The 12,506-nt window shown below is 53.5% G+C and overlaps 18 non-coding genes across 18 annotated transcripts; all 18 read left to right on the top strand.

Moving 5' to 3' along the window:
- Positions 1 to 252: 252 nt before the first annotated feature.
- Positions 253 to 371, top strand: LOC144131275 (5S ribosomal RNA). The gene has a single exon (XR_013314691.1). It is a non-coding gene; the product is annotated as a 5S ribosomal RNA (ribosomal RNA).
- A 563-nt stretch (positions 372 to 934) lies between these two features.
- LOC144131194 (5S ribosomal RNA) lies at positions 935 to 1,053 on the top strand. Its single transcript, XR_013314610.1, has one exon. It is a non-coding gene; the product is annotated as a 5S ribosomal RNA (ribosomal RNA).
- A 564-nt stretch (positions 1,054 to 1,617) lies between these two features.
- LOC144131025 (5S ribosomal RNA) lies at positions 1,618 to 1,736 on the top strand. Its single transcript, XR_013314447.1, has one exon. It is a non-coding gene; the product is annotated as a 5S ribosomal RNA (ribosomal RNA).
- A 563-nt stretch (positions 1,737 to 2,299) lies between these two features.
- On the top strand, positions 2,300 to 2,418 carry LOC144131112 (5S ribosomal RNA). The gene has a single exon (XR_013314529.1). It is a non-coding gene; the product is annotated as a 5S ribosomal RNA (ribosomal RNA).
- Positions 2,419 to 2,980: 562 nt separating this feature from the next.
- LOC144131024 (5S ribosomal RNA) lies at positions 2,981 to 3,099 on the top strand. Its single transcript, XR_013314446.1, has one exon. It is a non-coding gene; the product is annotated as a 5S ribosomal RNA (ribosomal RNA).
- Positions 3,100 to 3,662: 563 nt separating this feature from the next.
- LOC144131023 (5S ribosomal RNA) lies at positions 3,663 to 3,781 on the top strand. Its single transcript, XR_013314445.1, has one exon. It is a non-coding gene; the product is annotated as a 5S ribosomal RNA (ribosomal RNA).
- Positions 3,782 to 4,343: 562 nt separating this feature from the next.
- Positions 4,344 to 4,462, top strand: LOC144131022 (5S ribosomal RNA). The gene has a single exon (XR_013314444.1). It is a non-coding gene; the product is annotated as a 5S ribosomal RNA (ribosomal RNA).
- A 563-nt stretch (positions 4,463 to 5,025) lies between these two features.
- On the top strand, positions 5,026 to 5,144 carry LOC144131019 (5S ribosomal RNA). The gene has a single exon (XR_013314442.1). It is a non-coding gene; the product is annotated as a 5S ribosomal RNA (ribosomal RNA).
- A 563-nt stretch (positions 5,145 to 5,707) lies between these two features.
- LOC144131018 (5S ribosomal RNA) lies at positions 5,708 to 5,826 on the top strand. The gene has a single exon (XR_013314441.1). It is a non-coding gene; the product is annotated as a 5S ribosomal RNA (ribosomal RNA).
- A 564-nt stretch (positions 5,827 to 6,390) lies between these two features.
- LOC144131274 (5S ribosomal RNA) lies at positions 6,391 to 6,509 on the top strand. The gene has a single exon (XR_013314690.1). It is a non-coding gene; the product is annotated as a 5S ribosomal RNA (ribosomal RNA).
- Positions 6,510 to 7,071: 562 nt separating this feature from the next.
- LOC144131193 (5S ribosomal RNA) lies at positions 7,072 to 7,190 on the top strand. The gene has a single exon (XR_013314608.1). It is a non-coding gene; the product is annotated as a 5S ribosomal RNA (ribosomal RNA).
- Positions 7,191 to 7,755: 565 nt separating this feature from the next.
- Positions 7,756 to 7,874, top strand: LOC144131017 (5S ribosomal RNA). Its single transcript, XR_013314440.1, has one exon. It is a non-coding gene; the product is annotated as a 5S ribosomal RNA (ribosomal RNA).
- Positions 7,875 to 8,437: 563 nt separating this feature from the next.
- Positions 8,438 to 8,556, top strand: LOC144131111 (5S ribosomal RNA). Its single transcript, XR_013314528.1, has one exon. It is a non-coding gene; the product is annotated as a 5S ribosomal RNA (ribosomal RNA).
- Positions 8,557 to 9,118: 562 nt separating this feature from the next.
- Positions 9,119 to 9,237, top strand: LOC144131016 (5S ribosomal RNA). Its single transcript, XR_013314439.1, has one exon. It is a non-coding gene; the product is annotated as a 5S ribosomal RNA (ribosomal RNA).
- Positions 9,238 to 9,800: 563 nt separating this feature from the next.
- On the top strand, positions 9,801 to 9,919 carry LOC144131015 (5S ribosomal RNA). Its single transcript, XR_013314438.1, has one exon. It is a non-coding gene; the product is annotated as a 5S ribosomal RNA (ribosomal RNA).
- A 563-nt stretch (positions 9,920 to 10,482) lies between these two features.
- LOC144131014 (5S ribosomal RNA) lies at positions 10,483 to 10,601 on the top strand. The gene has a single exon (XR_013314437.1). It is a non-coding gene; the product is annotated as a 5S ribosomal RNA (ribosomal RNA).
- A 563-nt stretch (positions 10,602 to 11,164) lies between these two features.
- On the top strand, positions 11,165 to 11,283 carry LOC144131013 (5S ribosomal RNA). Its single transcript, XR_013314436.1, has one exon. It is a non-coding gene; the product is annotated as a 5S ribosomal RNA (ribosomal RNA).
- Positions 11,284 to 11,846: 563 nt separating this feature from the next.
- Positions 11,847 to 11,965, top strand: LOC144131012 (5S ribosomal RNA). The gene has a single exon (XR_013314435.1). It is a non-coding gene; the product is annotated as a 5S ribosomal RNA (ribosomal RNA).
- The last annotated feature ends 541 nt before the right edge of the window (positions 11,966 to 12,506 follow it).

Here is a 12,506-nt window from a genome sequence, read left to right as displayed (position 1 = left end):
AATCAGCGTTCATCGATATAGTCGACACGCATTCCCTACCCAGCCGATGCGCCAACAATACAGGCTTGCTCCCGTTGCTCTTTCGGTGCATGCCACAGTGCGTTACGATCGCCAGAACGGCTGATAAAAGCCCAGGGCACGTAATTGCTCGCTCGGCGCCTGTTGCCACACTCGACGGAAGTATCTGTGCGAAGGTGTGCATCCGGGAGGGGCCGCACACAGTACATAAGCGCTTGAAACGCTGAGTCTCTCGCCATCGGCCATACCATGCTGAATACGCCGGTTCTCGTCCGATCACCGAATCTAAGCAGCATTGGGCTCGGTCAGTACTTGGGAGGGAGACCACCTGGGAACACCGAGTGCTGATGGCACTTCTTTTGCATTTTTTTCGTCTCTATAACGCCTTTTTTTTCCCTCACAGTTATATAAGTGATCCAATACGCCTCAAGCAACTCTAGGAGGTGTCGTGATTTTGTTATAAATAACAAATTCCCACTGGCAGCGTCTACGTACGTGCGGACGCGAAACTCCGTGCGTGCTTGTGGCAAAACGGAAGCGACCGCTTGGCTTTCCGGCTCTCATTCTGACGTCTCTGTCGGCGTGTACAGTGCAGATTAAATACGGCAACGCGCCGAGATAGCACGGAGGCCCAGTGTGCGCATAACAGTGCGCAGGAACGCACAATTAGCGTTCATCGATATAGTCGACACGCATTCCCTACCCAGCCGATGCGCCAACAATACAGGCTTGCTCCCGTTGCTCTTTCGGTGCATGCCACAGTGCGTTACGATCGCCAGAACGGCTGATAAAAGCCCAGGGCACGTAATTGCTCGCTCGGCGCCTGTTGCCACACTCGACGGAAGTATCTGTGCGAAGGTTTGCATCCGGGAGGGGCCGCACACAGTACATAAGCGCTTGAAACGCTGTGTCTCTCGCCATCGGCCATACCATGCTGAATACGCCGGTTCTCGTCCGATCACCGAAGCTAACCAGCATTGGGCTCGGTCAGTACTTGGGAGGGAGACCACCTGGGAACACCGAGTGCTGATGGCACTTCTTTTGCATTTTTTTCGTCTCTATAACGCCTTTTTTTTTCCTCACAGTTATATAAGTGATCCAATACGCCTCAAGCAACTCTAGGAGGTGTCGTGATTTTGTTATAAATAACAAATTCCCACTGGCAGCGTACACGTACGTGCGGACGCGAAACTCCGTGCGTGCTTGTGGCAAAACGGAAGCGACCGCTTGGCTTTCCGGCTCTCATTCTGACGTGTGCGTCGGCGTGTACAGTGCAGATTAAAATACGGCAACGCGCCGAGATAGCACGGAGGCCCAGTGTGCGCATAACAGTGCGCAGGAACGCACAATTAGCGTTCATCGATATAGTCGACACGCATTCCCTACCCAGCCGATGCGCCAACAATACAGGCTTGCTCCCGTTGCTCTTTCGGTGCATGCCACAGTGCGTTACGATCGCCAGAACGGCTGATAAAAGCCCAGGGCACGGAATTGCTCGCTCGGCGCCTGTTGCCACACTCGACGGAAGTATCTGTGCGAAGGTTTGCATCCGGGAGGGGCCGCACACAGTACATAAGCGCTTGAAACGCTGAGTCTCTCGCCATCGGCCATACCATGCTGAATACGCCGGTTCTCGTCCGATCACCGAAGCTAAGCAGCATTGGGCTCGGTCAGTACTTGGGAGGGAGACCACCTGGGAACACCGAGTGCTGATGGCACTTCTTTTGCATTTTTTTCGTCTCTATAACGCCTTTTTTTTCCCTCACAGTTATATAAGTGATCCAATACGCCTCAAGCAACTCTAGGAGGTGTCGTGATTTTGTTATAAATAACAAATTCCCACTGGCAGCGTGTACGTACGTGCGGACGCGAAACTCCGTGCGTGCTTGTGGCAAAACGGAAGCGACCGCTTGGCTTTCCGGCTCTCATTCTGACGTCTCCGTCGGCGTGTACAGTGCAGATTAAATACGGCAACGCGCCGAGATAGCACGGAGGCCCAGTGTGCGCATAACAGTGCGCATGAACGCACAATTAGCGTTCATCGATATGGTCGACACGCATTCCCTACCCAGTCCATGCGCCAACAATACAGGCTTGCTCCCGTTGCTCTTTCGGTGCATGCCACAGTGCGTTACGATCGCCAGAACGGCTGATAAAAGCCCAGGGCACGTAATTGCTCGCTCGGCGCCTGTTGCCACACTCGACGGAAGTATCTGTGCGAAGGTTTGCATCCGGGAGGGGCCGCACACAGTACATAAGCGCTTGAAACGCTGAGTCTCTCGCCATCGGCCATACCATGCTGAATACGCCGGTTCACGTCCGATCACCGAAGCTAAGCAGCATTGGGCTCGGTCAGTACTTGGGAGGGAGACCACCTGGGAACACCGAGTGCTGATGGCACTTCTTTTGCATTTTTTTCGTCTCTATAACGCCTTTTTTTTCCTCACAGTTATATAAGTGATCCAATACGCCTCAAGCAACTCTAGGAGGTGTCGTGATTTTGTTATAAATAACAAATTCCCACTGGCAGCGTACACGTACGTGCGGAAGCGAAACTCCGTGCGTGCTTGTGGCAAAACGGAAGCGACCGCTTGGCTTTCCGGCTCTCATTCTGACGTCTCCGTCGGCGTGTACAGTGCAGATTAAATACGGCAACGCGCCGAGATAGCACGGAGGCCCAGTGTGCGCATAACAGTGCGCATGAACGCACAATTAGCGTTCATCGATATAGTCGACACGCATTCCCTACCCAGTCCATGCGCCAACAATACAGGCTTGCTCCCGCTGTTCTTTCGGTGCATGCCACAGTGCGTTACTATCGCCAGAACGGCTGAGAAAAGTCCAGGGCACGTAATTGCTCGCTCGGCGCCTGTTGCCACACTCGACGGAAGTATCTGTGCGAAGGTTTGCATCCGGGAGGGGCCGCACACGGTACATAAGCGCTTGAAACGCTGTGTCTCTCGCCATCGGCCATACCATGCTGAATACGCCGGTTCTCGTCCGATCACCGAAGCTAAGCAGCATTGGGCTCGGTCAGTACTTGGGAGGGAGACCACCTGGGAACACCGAGTGCTGATGGCACTTCTTTTGCATTTTTTTCGTCTCTATAACGCCTTTTTTTTCCTCACAGGTATATAAGTGATCCAATACGCCACAAGCAACTCTAGGAGGTGTCGTGATTTTGTTATAAATAACAAATTCCTACTGGCAGCGTATACGTACGTGCGGACGCGATTCTCCGTGCGTGCTTGTGGCAAAACGGAAGCGACCGCTTGGCTTTCCGGCTCTCATTCTGACGTGTGCGTCGGCGTGTACAGTGCAGATTAAAATACGGCAACGCGCCGAGATAGCACGGAGGCCCAGTGTGCGCATAACAGTGCGCAGGAACGCACAATCAGCGTTCATCTATATAGTCGACACGCATTCCCTACCCAGCCGATGCGCCAACAATACAGGCTTGCTCCCGTTGCTCTTTCGGTGCATGCCACAGTGCGTTACGATCGCCAGAACGGCTGATAAAAGCCCAGGGCACGTAATTGCTCGCTCGGCGCCTGTTGCCACACTCGACGGAAGTATCTGTGCGAAGGTGTGCATCCGGGAGGGGCCGCACACAGTACATAAGCGCTTGAAACGCTGAGTCTCTCGCCATCGGCCATACCATGCTGAATACGCCGGTTCTCGTCCGATCACCGAAGCTAAGCAGCATTGGGCTCGGTCAGTACTTGGGAGGGAGACCACCTGGGAACACCGAGTGCTGATGGCACTTCTTTTGCATTTTTTTCGTCTCTATAACGCCTTTTTTTCCCTCACAGTTATATAAGTGATCCAATACGCCTCAAGCAACTCTAGGAGGTGTCGTGATTTTGTTATAAATAACAAATTCCCACTGGCAGCGTCTACGTACGTGCGGACGCGAAACTCCGTGCGTGCTTGTGGCAAAACGGAAGCGACCGCTTGGCTTTCCGGCTCTCATTCTGACGTCTCTGTCGGCGTGTACAGTGCAGATTAAATACGGCAACGCGCCGAGATAGCACGGAGGCCCAGTGTGCGCATAACAGTGCGCAGGAACGCACAATTAGCGTTCATCGATATAGTCGACACGCATTCCCTACCCAGCCGATGCGCCAACAATACAGGCTTGCTCCCGTTGCTCTTTCGGTGCATGCCACAGTGCGTTACGATCGCCAGAACGGCTGATAAAAGCCCAGGGCACGTAATTGCTCGCTCGGCGCCTGTTGCCACACTCGACGGAAGTATCTGTGCGAAGGTTTGCATCCGGGAGGGGCCGCACACAGTACATAAGCGCTTGAAACGCTGAGTCTCTCGCCATCGGCCATACCATGCTGAATACGCCGGTTCTCGTCCGATCACCGAAGCTAAGCAGCATTGGGCTCGGTCAGTACTTGGGAGGGAGACCACCTGGGAACACCGAGTGCTGATGGCACTTCTTTTGCATTTTTTTCGTCTCTATAACGCCTTTTTTTTCCCTCACAGTTATATAAGTGATCCAATACGCCTCAAGCAACTCTAGGAGGTGTCGTGATTTTGTTATAAATAACAAATTCCCACTGGCAGCGTGTACGTACGTGCGGACGCGAAACTCCGTGCGTGCTTGTGGCAAAACGGAAGCGACCGCTTGGCTTTCCGGCTCTCATTCTGACGTCTCCGTCGGCGTGTACAGTGCAGATTAAATACGGCAACGCGCCGAGATAGCACGGAGGCCCAGTGTGCGCATAACAGTGCGCATGAACGCACAATTAGCGTTCATCGATATGGTCGACACGCATTCCCTACCCAGTCCATGCGCCAACAATACAGGCTTGCTCCCGTTGCTCTTTCGGTGCATGCCACAGTGCGTTACGATCGCCAGAACGGCTGATAAAAGCCCAGGGCACGTAATTGCTCGCTCGGCGCCTGTTGCCACACTCGACGGAAGTATCTGTGCGAAGGTTTGCATCCGGGAGGGGCCGCACACAGTACATAAGCGCTTGAAACGCTGAGTCTCTCGCCATCGGCCATACCATGCTGAATACGCCGGTTCTCGTCCGATCACCGAAGCTAAGCAGCATTGGGCTCGGTCAGTACTTGGGAGGGAGACCACCTGGGAACACCGAGTGCTGATGGCACTTCTTTTGCATTTTTTTCGTCTCTATAACGCCTTTTTTTTCCTCACAGTTATATAAGTGATCCAATACGCCTCAAGCAACTCTAGGAGGTGTCGTGATTTTGTTATAAATAACAAATTCCCACTGGCAGCGTACACGTACGTGCGGACGCGAAACTCCGTGCGTGCTTGTGGCAAAACGGAAGCGACCGCTTGGCTTTCCGGCTCTCATTCTGACGTGTGCGTCGGCGTGTACAGTGCAGATTAAAATACGGCAACGCGCCGAGATAGCACGGAGGCCCAGTGTGCGCATAACAGTGCGCATGAACGCACAATTAGCGTTCATCGATATAGTCGACACGCATTCCCTACCCAGTCCATGCGCCAACAATACAGGCTTGCTCCCGCTGCTCTTTCGGTACATGCCACAGTGCGTTACGATCGCCAGAACGGCTGAGAAAAGTCCAGGGCACGTAATTGCACGCTCGGCGCCTGTTGCCACACTCGACGGAAGTATCTGTGCGAAGGCTTGCATCCGGGAGGGGCCGCACACGGTACATAAGCGCTTGAAACGCTGAGTCTCTCGCCATCGGCCATACCATGCTGAATACGCCGGTTCTCGTCCGATCACCGAAGCTAAGCAGCATTGGGCTCGGTCAGTACTTGGGAGGGAGACCACCTGGGAACACCGAGTGCTGATGGCACTTCTTTTGCATTTTTTTCGTCTCTATAACGCCTTTTTTTTTCCTCACAGTTATATAAGTGATCCAATACGCCTCAAGCAACTCTAGGAGGTGTCGTGATTTTGTTATAAATAACAAATTCCCACTGGCAGCGTACACGTACGTGCGGACGCGAAACTCCGTGCGTGCTTGTGGCAAAACGGAAGCGACCGCTTGGCTTTCCGGCTCTCATTCTGACGTGTGCGTCGGCGTGTACAGTGCAGATTAAAATACGGCAACGCGCCGAGATAGCACGGAGGCCCAGTGTGCGCATAACAGTGCGCATGAACGCACAATTAGCGTTCATCGATATAGTCGACACGCATTCCCTACCCAGTCCATGCGCCAACAATACAGGCTTGCTCCCGCTGCTCTTTCGGTACATGCCACAGTGCGTTACGATCGCCAGAACGGCTGAGAAAAGTCCAGGGCACGTAATTGCACGCTCGGCGCCTGTTGCCACACTCGACGGAAGTATCTGTGCGAAGGCTTGCATCCGGGAGGGGCCGCACACGGTACATAAGCGCTTGAAACGCTGAGTCTCTCGCCATCGGCCATACCATGCTGAATACGCCGGTTCTCGTCCGATCACCGAATCTAAGCAGCATTGGGCTCGGTCAGTACTTGGGAGGGAGACCACCTGGGAACACCGAGTGCTGATGGCACTTCTTTTGCATTTTTTTCGTCTCTATAACGCCTTTTTTTCCCTCACAGTTATATAAGTGATCCAATACGCCTCAAGCAACTCTAGGAGGTGTCGTGATTTTGTTATAAATAACAAATTCCCACTGGCAGCGTCTACGTACGTGCGGACGCGAAACTCCGTGCGTGCTTGTGGCAAAACGGAAGCGACCGCTTGGCTTTCCGGCTCTCATTCTGACGTCTCTGTCGGCGTGTACAGTGCAGATTAAATACGGCAACGCGCCGAGATAGCACGGAGGCCCAGTGTGCGCATAACAGTGCGCAGGAACGCACAATTAGCGTTCATCGATATAGTCGACACGCATTCCCTACCCAGCCGATGCGCCAACAATACAGGCTTGCTCCCGTTGCTCTTTCGGTGCATGCCACAGTGCGTTACGATCGCCAGAACGGCTGATAAAAGCCCAGGGCACGTAATTGCTCGCTCGGCGCCTGTTGCCACACTCGACGGAAGTATCTGTGCGAAGGTTTGCATCCGGGAGGGGCCGCACACAGTACATAAGCGCTTGAAACGCTGTGTCTCTCGCCATCGGCCATACCATGCTGAATACGCCGGTTCTCGTCCGATCACCGAAGCTAACCAGCATTGGGCTCGGTCAGTACTTGGGAGGGAGACCACCTGGGAACACCGAGTGCTGATGGCACTTCTTTTGCATTTTTTTCGTCTCTATAACGCCTTTTTTTTTTCCTCACAGTTATATAAGTGATCCAATACGCCTCAAGCAACTCTAGGAGGTGTCGTGATTTTGTTATAAATAACAAATTCCCACTGGCAGCGTACACGTACGTGCGGACGCGAAACTCCGTGCGTGCTTGTGGCAAAACGGAAGCGACCGCTTGGCTTTCCGGCTCTCATTCTGACGTGTGCGTCGGCGTGTACAGTGCAGATTAAAATACGGCAACGCGCCGAGATAGCACGGAGGCCCAGTGTGCGCATAACAGTGCGCAGGAACGCACAATTAGCGTTCATCGATATAGTCGACACGCATTCCCTACCCAGCCGATGCGCCAACAATACAGGCTTGCTCCCGTTGCTCTTTCGGTGCATGCCACAGTGCGTTACGATCGCCAGAACGGCTGATAAAAGCCCAGGGCACGGAATTGCTCGCTCGGCGCCTGTTGCCACACTCGACGGAAGTATCTGTGCGAAGGTTTGCATCCGGGAGGGGCCGCACACAGTACATAAGCGCTTGAAACGCTGAGTCTCTCGCCATCGGCCATACCATGCTGAATACGCCGGTTCTCGTCCGATCACCGAAGCTAAGCAGCATTGGGCTCGGTCAGTACTTGGGAGGGAGACCACCTGGGAACACCGAGTGCTGATGGCACTTCTTTTGCATTTTTTTCGTCTCTATAACGCCTTTTTTTTCCCTCACAGTTATATAAGTGATCCAATACGCCTCAAGCAACTCTAGGAGGTGTCGTGATTTTGTTATAAATAACAAATTCCCACTGGCAGCGTGTACGTACGTGCGGACGCGAAACTCCGTGCGTGCTTGTGGCAAAACGGAAGCGACCGCTTGGCTTTCCGGCTCTCATTCTGACGTCTCCGTCGGCGTGTACAGTGCAGATTAAATACGGCAACGCGCCGAGATAGCACGGAGGCCCAGTGTGCGCATAACAGTGCGCATGAACGCACAATTAGCGTTCATCGATATGGTCGACACGCATTCCCTACCCAGTCCATGCGCCAACAATACAGGCTTGCTCCCGTTGCTCTTTCGGTGCATGCCACAGTGCGTTACGATCGCCAGAACGGCTGATAAAAGCCCAGGGCACGTAATTGCTCGCTCGGCGCCTGTTGCCACACTCGACGGAAGTATCTGTGCGAAGGTTTGCATCCGGGAGGGGCCGCACACAGTACATAAGCGCTTGAAACGCTGAGTCTCTCGCCATCGGCCATACCATGCTGAATACGCCGGTTCACGTCCGATCACCGAAGCTAAGCAGCATTGGGCTCGGTCAGTACTTGGGAGGGAGACCACCTGGGAACACCGAGTGCTGATGGCACTTCTTTTGCATTTTTTTCGTCTCTATAACGCCTTTTTTTTCCTCACAGTTATATAAGTGATCCAATACGCCTCAAGCAACTCTAGGAGGTGTCGTGATTTTGTTATAAATAACAAATTCCCACTGGCAGCGTACACGTACGTGCGGAAGCGAAACTCCGTGCGTGCTTGTGGCAAAACGGAAGCGACCGCTTGGCTTTCCGGCTCTCATTCTGACGTCTCCGTCGGCGTGTACAGTGCAGATTAAATACGGCAACGCGCCGAGATAGCACGGAGGCCCAGTGTGCGCATAACAGTGCGCATGAACGCACAATTAGCGTTCATCGATATAGTCGACACGCATTCCCTACCCAGTCCATGCGCCAACAATACAGGCTTGCTCCCGCTGTTCTTTCGGTGCATGCCACAGTGCGTTACTATCGCCAGAACGGCTGAGAAAAGTCCAGGGCACGTAATTGCTCGCTCGGCGCCTGTTGCCACACTCGACGGAAGTATCTGTGCGAAGGTTTGCATCCGGGAGGGGCCGCACACGGTACATAAGCGCTTGAAACGCTGTGTCTCTCGCCATCGGCCATACCATGCTGAATACGCCGGTTCTCGTCCGATCACCGAAGCTAAGCAGCATTGGGCTCGGTCAGTACTTGGGAGGGAGACCACCTGGGAACACCGAGTGCTGATGGCACTTCTTTTGCATTTTTTTCGTCTCTATAACGCCTTTTTTTTCCTCACAGGTATATAAGTGATCCAATACGCCACAAGCAACTCTAGGAGGTGTCGTGATTTTGTTATAAATAACAAATTCCTACTGGCAGCGTATACGTACGTGCGGACGCGATTCTCCGTGCGTGCTTGTGGCAAAACGGAAGCGACCGCTTGGCTTTCCGGCTCTCATTCTGACGTGTGCGTCGGCGTGTACAGTGCAGATTAAAATACGGCAACGCGCCGAGATAGCACGGAGGCCCAGTGTGCGCATAACAGTGCGCAGGAACGCACAATCAGCGTTCATCTATATAGTCGACACGCATTCCCTACCCAGCCGATGCGCCAACAATACAGGCTTGCTCCCGTTGCTCTTTCGGTGCATGCCACAGTGCGTTACGATCGCCAGAACGGCTGATAAAAGCCCAGGGCACGTAATTGCTCGCTCGGCGCCTGTTGCCACACTCGACGGAAGTATCTGTGCGAAGGTGTGCATCCGGGAGGGGCCGCACACAGTACATAAGCGCTTGAAACGCTGAGTCTCTCGCCATCGGCCATACCATGCTGAATACGCCGGTTCTCGTCCGATCACCGAAGCTAAGCAGCATTGGGCTCGGTCAGTACTTGGGAGGGAGACCACCTGGGAACACCGAGTGCTGATGGCACTTCTTTTGCATTTTTTTCGTCTCTATAACGCCTTTTTTTTCCCTCACAGTTATATAAGTGATCCAATACGCCTCAAGCAACTCTAGGAGGTGTCGTGATTTTGTTATAAATAACAAATTCCCACTGGCAGCGTCTACGTACGTGCGGACGCGAAACTCCGTGCGTGCTTGTGGCAAAACGGAAGCGACCGCTTGGCTTTCCGGCTCTCATTCTGACGTCTCTGTCGGCGTGTACAGTGCAGATTAAATACGGCAACGCGCCGAGATAGCACGGAGGCCCAGTGTGCGCATAACAGTGCGCAGGAACGCACAATTAGCGTTCATCGATATAGTCGACACGCATTCCCTACCCAGCCGATGCGCCAACAATACAGGCTTGCTCCCGTTGCTCTTTCGGTGCATGCCACAGTGCGTTACGATCGCCAGAACGGCTGATAAAAGCCCAGGGCACGTAATTGCTCGCTCGGCGCCTGTTGCCACACTCGACGGAAGTATCTGTGCGAAGGTTTGCATCCGGGAGGGGCCGCACACAGTACATAAGCGCTTGAAACGCTGAGTCTCTCGCCATCGGCCATACCATGCTGAATACGCCGGTTCTCGTCCGATCACCGAAGCTAAGCAGCATTGGGCTCGGTCAGTACTTGGGAGGGAGACCACCTGGGAACACCGAGTGCTGATGGCACTTCTTTTGCATTTTTTTCGTCTCTATAACGCCTTTTTTTTCCCTCACAGTTATATAAGTGATCCAATACGCCTCAAGCAACTCTAGGAGGTGTCGTGATTTTGTTATAAATAACAAATTCCCACTGGCAGCGTGTACGTACGTGCGGACGCGAAACTCCGTGCGTGCTTGTGGCAAAACGGAAGCGACCGCTTGGCTTTCCGGCTCTCATTCTGACGTCTCCGTCGGCGTGTACAGTGCAGATTAAATACGGCAACGCGCCGAGATAGCACGGAGGCCCAGTGTGCGCATAACAGTGCGCATGAACGCACAATTAGCGTTCATCGATATGGTCGACACGCATTCCCTACCCAGTCCATGCGCCAACAATACAGGCTTGCTCCCGTTGCTCTTTCGGTGCATGCCACAGTGCGTTACGATCGCCAGAACGGCTGATAAAAGCCCAGGGCACGTAATTGCTCGCTCGGCGCCTGTTGCCACACTCGACGGAAGTATCTGTGCGAAGGTTTGCATCCGGGAGGGGCCGCACACAGTACATAAGCGCTTGAAACGCTGAGTCTCTCGCCATCGGCCATACCATGCTGAATACGCCGGTTCTCGTCCGATCACCGAAGCTAAGCAGCATTGGGCTCGGTCAGTACTTGGGAGGGAGACCACCTGGGAACACCGAGTGCTGATGGCACTTCTTTTGCATTTTTTTCGTCTCTATAACGCCTTTTTTTTCCTCACAGTTATATAAGTGATCCAATACGCCTCAAGCAACTCTAGGAGGTGTCGTGATTTTGTTATAAATAACAAATTCCCACTGGCAGCGTACACGTACGTGCGGACGCGAAACTCCGTGCGTGCTTGTGGCAAAACGGAAGCGACCGCTTGGCTTTCCGGCTCTCATTCTGACGTGTGCGTCGGCGTGTACAGTGCAGATTAAAATACGGCAACGCGCCGAGATAGCACGGAGGCCCAGTGTGCGCATAACAGTGCGCATGAACGCACAATTAGCGTTCATCGATATAGTCGACACGCATTCCCTACCCAGTCCATGCGCCAACAATACAGGCTTGCTCCCGCTGCTCTTTCGGTACATGCCACAGTGCGTTACGATCGCCAGAACGGCTGAGAAAAGTCCAGGGCACGTAATTGCACGCTCGGCGCCTGTTGCCACACTCGACGGAAGTATCTGTGCGAAGGCTTGCATCCGGGAGGGGCCGCACACGGTACATAAGCGCTTGAAACGCTGAGTCTCTCGCCATCGGCCATACCATGCTGAATACGCCGGTTCTCGTCCGATCACCGAAGCTAAGCAGCATTGGGCTCGGTCAGTACTTGGGAGGGAGACCACCTGGGAACACCGAGTGCTGATGGCACTTCTTTTGCATTTTTTTCGTCTCTATAACGCCTTTTTTTTTCCTCACAGTTATATAAGTGATCCAATACGCCTCAAGCAACTCTAGGAGGTGTCGTGATTTTGTTATAAATAACAAATTCCCACTGGCAGCGTACACGTACGTGCGGACGCGAAACTCCGTGCGTGCTTGTGGCAAAACGGAAGCGACCGCTTGGCTTTCCGGCTCTCATTCTGACGTGTGCGTCGGCGTGTACAGTGCAGATTAAAATACGGCAACGCGCCGAGATAGCACGGAGGCCCAGTGTGCGCATAACAGTGCGCATGAACGCACAATTAGCGTTCATCGATATAGTCGACACGCATTCCCTACCCAGTCCATGCGCCAACAATACAGGCTTGCTCCCGCTGCTCTTTCGGTACATGCCACAGTGCGTTACGATCGCCAGAACGGCTGAGAAAAGTCCAGGGCACGTAATTGCACGCTCGGCGCCTGTTGCCACACTCGACGGAAGTATCTGTGCGAAGGCTTGCATCCGGGAGGGGCCGCACACGGTACATAA

This window comes from Amblyomma americanum, chromosome 4 (genome assembly GCF_052857255.1).
Source record: "Amblyomma americanum isolate KBUSLIRL-KWMA chromosome 4, ASM5285725v1, whole genome shotgun sequence".
Lineage (NCBI taxonomy): Eukaryota > Metazoa > Arthropoda > Arachnida > Ixodida > Ixodidae > Amblyomma > Amblyomma americanum.
Note: the sequence above shows the minus strand (reverse complement) of the source record. Positions and strands in the feature narration are given on the sequence as shown.